Below are 6,000 nucleotides of genomic sequence, written 5' to 3' on the forward strand. Positions count from 1 at the left end.
GCGACAACAGTCCTGCCTCTGTCGTCCAGATTATTCCAGAGTTAGGAGTGCAAAAAAAACAACAACAAAACAGAGCCTTTGCCCCTCCCACTGTAACATGCATTGATGAGCATTGCAACACCTCCAGTACAACGGAGGTGACAGCATCCAGAACTCTCTTTGTATTGTGCGTTTGTGAAACCTCCATGCTTGTGCAGGCCTGAACTCGTTTCATCGGGCGAGATCAAAACAACTGCACACGCAAACACAGGAACGAAACTGCTCACTTTGATGCTGTGTGCAAAGTAAACTGAAACACATTACCAGCTGTGGAAGCAACGATATTCATCATCGATTAACCTGACGAGGTCGTGAAATTAGTACCTGCCAAATACAGGGTATATGTTGGCTGTGACAGGTAGACGAATTCCAGGTCACCTGCCATCAGGGATTAAGATTACATGATATTCCATATTTCTATTGCCTGCTACCACTAACTCATTGTTTATAATTAAAGTGCTCTACAGATTTTAGAAGTGGCAGACAATAACATCGAGCGGCTTTCAGTGACCGACCACAGTGGCAGCTGAGGTAGGAAAGTCATCACAGCATGTTTGCGCAACAAATTAAACGATTTTCAAAATAGTTACCAATTCATTTCTGTTGATTGACTCATAGTTAACCACACAATCTCTGTCAGAACAGAAGATGAATAATAAATATGTTTCCATTAAATACATATAGTTTAACACGTTCACATCTTGGCTCTCAGATAAATACAGGAATCTTATCATTGACAGGTCGCTGTATAAGGGAAAGTCTTATGGGGGTGAACTGTACACAGCTGAATATCAACAGAATTGGTGAGAGCGTGGTCAGAATCAAAAATATGATGAGACAGAAACTAAAGAGATGTTGAGCAAGAAGTTCTTTTTCACAATATTTATTAACTCCTTATCTGCCGGACACAGCGGTGGCCTGAAACCCAGACCGGGTGGTTGAAACATAAGTCTCAGAAATGGGTTATTGTTGTGAATATTTCTGTTATTCATACGGTGTTCTTGCCTCTGTTACTGAGCACCTAGAGGGCTGTGTTGATGTTGGCTGCTGCAGTCATTCCTGAGAGGATTTTCTTTCCTCTGGGGCAATAAGCCGGGCCTATCCCTATCCTCCCCGTTACAGGGAAGAATCAAAAAGCAGGGCTCTGATATGACCCACCAGGGCTTCTTTAATCCGTTACCAGTCAGCCTAGCTTCATCCTCACTCTCTGGACCCTTTTCCACACCGTTTTAGGGTTTCCCATCAACTTCTCTTGTTTCTGCAGACAGAAATTACTTAATATGTATGGCTTGATGCGCTAATGGGTACAAGGAACTAACCTCCACAATAACCAAAAACAAAGCACAGAACAAAGAGAACGTTCATCCACACTGAAATGTTTTCTCCCCTGATAAGAGGCGGAGTCAATATTTGCTGTGTTTTCTCTGCAGATCTGGTTGTTTGGCTGTTAGCCGGTAGCTGCTCCTCCTCTAGACTCGCCAAAGACTCAGACCTACCTGCACGTAGAAAAACAACCCATATCCACTGCTCTACTCTTCCTCTCACCCCCACTTATTTTTCAAGCCATCTTTTTTTCTGTAAAACCTGACACGCGGAGAAAGACGAGACTTTTAATGTTTCCAGTACTTGCTCATCTGCCACAGCGATCGCTCAACCAGCAAGGAATGCACACAGAGAGGATGGAACAATAACAATAAAAAGACACCAACATTTTGAATGCTTGATAATACATTTGGTACACAGTTCCTCAAATGTGCAGGGTAATGTGTCTGACTCTCAATGCTAATACGACCGTTCACAGCCTCAGCCTCTAGCTGCCACCTCGTATGTCGATGCTGAAGCTGTTTGGAGTTCATGGAAGACGCCTGAACAGCAGCTGTGTTTGTCTCTCTCTCTCTCTGAGGGATCCTCGGGTTGACAAACGACAACATCCGTCCCATCTGTCAACAGTCATCAGCAGTTCCTGATTGTCTCTGCCTTCGCGACTTGACTTTCTGACTGTGATCAACCATAAAGGCTCCTCCTCCTCCAAATCTGGGCCGACTATCAAGAATAAAAACAACACAGAACCTGCTTCCAATGAAGATGCCTTCAACGAGACTGGATTCCAGGTGTTGCAGTTGTACACTTCTGTGTGCTTGCAACGTGAGTCTGAACACAATAAATCTACAACCTGCAGAGAAATATGGTGAAATATAGCAACTGATCAAATGGATCTTAAAGACTTCTTCTTTCCTTCTACACATCCATGTGAAAAAAGTCTAAGAAAGCACAATTTCACCATGATACTAGTGACTCTGGTCATCATGTATGCTACACAGACCTGTTCCAAATTTGGAATAAAAAGTGACCGCCCTACTTTGAGTTAAATATTGTCAATTCTGTTATTTACAAAAAGCTACAGCTTTAAAACCCAACCAGTATGAGATGTTATTTCAGAAAGTGAAATGAATAGTCTAGGATTAGCAGTGTTGTTAAACTTGTATCACTGTTGACCAACCTGATTTTTTTTATGCCATTATTACAACGAGATGACAGGAAATGAAGGAGCGAGAGATGAAACGAATCTCCCATCTGGACTCAAACAGGAGACGTTTGAGTTAATAGTCGGCTTCTTAGCCCATAAGCCACGAAATAAAATCAGCTGTTGCTAATTATCTTTATCCTGCCAGGTATATCTGACAAGTGCACCGACTGAACAGAAGCCGATCAAACGTTTCGTCGCACATAAACGTTTGGGAGTGGACAATCGTAGACGACTTTTTTGGGGACTAGCTGAAGTGTTGTGAGAAGAGAAAGGCTTTTTCATTCAGGTCTATTATGCAGCCTCCAGGGTACCACGGGTCCCTTCACTTTCACCACTGTTACTAGATAACAGGGAGGGAAACTAAACGTTAACTGAGAAAGATCCATATTGCTATTGAAGCCCTAGTTTATGACCATCACACAGTGCCCTGCAGAAGGTACAGCCAGCATCCCCACCAGACTCTCTAAATGACTACTTTTAAATACATGTACCACACAGCAGACAATCTGAATGCTTCCACAACTACCAGCAAAATGTACAGTTTATTTCACGTGTAAAACTGGATTTAGAGATTCATATTTGAACATCGACTAAATTATCACAACCAATTCCATGCCTTAGTTGCCTTGTTGCGTAGAAGTCCATCCCTCACTTTGGTTGCCAAATAATTGCAATGCACGATATATGTGTATTATATATATATGTGTATTATATATATATATATAAAATACACATATGCATAAATAAAGGAGAAATAAATGACAACATCGTCTGAGTCTGTTCCTTCTTACGTGATAACACCTGTAGATTACTGTAATACTGTAGTAATCAGGATCCAGTTTCACTTCTCTTCCGTGATAGCGAGCTCGAAAGCTTTTTCAAGTCACTCGTCGATTATCCCAACAATAGAAATTCAACACAATCAACAGCATTTATTTAATCGCAATCTGCAACCAACCCCTTTTTTTTGTTTCCAATGAGCTATAATCTTCTCTTACAAATACTTAACTTATCAAACTGTAACAGTGCTGATCTACTTTGCCATCTAACCTGGAGACCTGGAGCTCCTGGTGATTTTCTAAGCCGACACCCAGTTCCTTCCTGACACAGTCATCCTTACTGAATAACGTGCAGAGCATGATGCACAGATGGGGGGGGGGGGGGGGCTGATGTTGATAAGAGTGCTCACTGCTGGGGTATGGTGAGTATACGTGAGAGAGAAAAGTGACCCCTCCATACAGCTTTGGCATCCCAAGAATGTGTGGTGTGCCCAGCACTAATCGCACAACCCTGCTGACTATCCATCTGCACCCAAAACCTCTTTCCCACTCACTCATGCACACACGTATGAATAACACACACACGCATATGAATAACACACACACACGAATAACACACACACACACACGAATAACACACACACACACACGAATAACACACACACACACACACGTATGAATAACACACACACACACATGTATGAATAACACACACACACACATGTATGAATAACACACACACACACACATGTATGAATAACACACACACACACACATGTATGAATAACACACACACACACACATGTATGAATAACACACACACACGAATAACACACACACGTATGAATAACACACACACGTATGAATAACACACACACACGTATGAATAACACACACACGTATGAATAACACACACACACATGTATGAATAACACACACACACATGTATGAATAACACACACACACACATGTATGAATAACACACACACACATGTATGAATAACACACATACACATGTATGAATAACACACATACATGTATGAATAACACACATACATGTATGAATAACACACATACATGTATGAATAACACACATACATGTATGAATAACACACATACATGTATGCCAGCTGAGGGAAAGGAGAGGAGAAGTGACTTGTGCAATAAAGAGTGGGGTCAACGAGGGGAGAGAGCAACTTAATCAAATCTCAGACAGACAATATCCTCCTTCGTCCTCCGGTCTGGCCAGGAACACACACTTGCTTCTCCGCTGAAAATGAAGGCTTACCACATTTGTGACCTGTTAAATTTGCATGAGCATTGTTATACCATTAATCAGTGGTTTACTGAGTAAAAGTGCTAATACCACACTGTGGAAATACTCCATTACAAGTAAATGCCCTGCATTCAAAACAGTAATTAAGTAAATGTAATGAGAGTACTATCAGCAAACGGTACCAAAAAGTTATAAGAAAAGTTGTAGTAGTTTGTAGCGTCTCTGTCCTGTGAGAACCACGTATCTCTAAAAAAGAAGTCGACTTTTCATGAGTTTAGAAAGACAGCTTTGTGACGATGCATTTTACCAGCTGATCCTAGAAGATTGTTAAATAGTTTACAGATTTCACTTGACAGGAAACTTGAAAACTAAAAAGTAACTTGAGCTGCGGTGCTTCGTGATAGCTGGTAGACTGATAAGAAAGGCCAGTGTTACCAGAAACAGCTTTTCTTCTGGATTTGCCATTAAGCCGTCCAGCGAGCTTAGAGTGTTAGCATAGAAACATAGCCTTACCTTAAATTAGCTTGTTATGTGCCCACAGCCAAGTCTTTTAATTGTTTAACAACTTTCACAAGTGACTCATCGTCTTGTAACGTGGCTACACCGTGAACACTACCAGCGTTACACACTCACAGTGAAGTCTTCTTCAAACAACATACAGAGAGACCCGGAGGAGTTACTCTGGTCTCCTCTAAACCCAGACCTGAGAGCAGCTAGCGGTAGTTAGCCACTGTTAGCACGGGGAGCAGATACGCGCCACAAGCTCGCGCACAGTAAACTACGATAATTAAAACAAAATGTGCTGACTCACCCTGAAACTCACAGGAAAACGTTTGTTCTGCCGCCAACCCGGTGCGGAAATAAACTTCCCTCTGTTTCAAAAAAAGCAGACGCGGGCTAACTTTGGGCAAACTGAAGTATCACTTTTCCCGACGCCATGTTGGTTGAACAGAGGGGGAAATACTACATCCGGGAAATTGCGGCAAAGCTCCATGGCAACCGAGTCAGCGACGGGTCGCTAAGGAGACGAGTTTTCATGGAGCAGGGATGATGTTTTTTTTGTAGGTTCCTAAAAACAAACACGGAACATGTAGAAGACGGAAGGGTCGTTACGTAATCATTTTGAATCGGTGGCTTTTCTAATTAATTAATGGAGCGGACATGAAAAAAACACATATTGTATTGTTGACTGATATTTTGTATCTAAATTAGTTTTCCTTGTTATTAGTCTCCAAACAGATGTCTCTGTCAGACAGCTTCATCGTGATCATAACAACACTAAATGTTTGTGTACGTACAAATGAGGAAATGTTCTATGACAAAAGATATTTTAATTTATAAAAACCTTGCGTAAACCTGCCAGTGCGCAATTTCCTTTT

General features: G+C 41.6%; 1 protein-coding gene across 4 annotated transcripts in view; it reads right to left on the reverse strand.

Annotated features, from left to right (window-relative positions):
- Nucleotides 1-5,589, reverse strand: part of pak4 (p21 protein (Cdc42/Rac)-activated kinase 4) — a 28,076-nt gene extending 22,487 nt beyond the window's left edge. Inside the window, exon 1 of one of the 4 annotated variants that reach the window (XM_076112070.1) lies at nt 5,433-5,589. The gene's annotated coding sequence lies outside the window, so the exon portion shown is untranslated. Of the gene's footprint in view, nt 1-5,134; nt 5,343-5,432 lie in introns of those variants that run through there. The other 3 variants (XM_076112075.1, XM_076112077.1, XM_076112074.1) reach the window with 3 other exon arrangements.
- Nucleotides 5,590-6,000: the final 411 nt, after the last annotated feature.

Source organism: Anarhichas minor, unplaced genomic scaffold (assembly GCF_050575085.1).
Source record: "Anarhichas minor isolate MPS153535 unplaced genomic scaffold, ASM5057508v1 ptg000046l, whole genome shotgun sequence".
NCBI classification, from domain to species: Eukaryota; Metazoa; Chordata; class Actinopteri; order Perciformes; family Anarhichadidae; genus Anarhichas; species Anarhichas minor.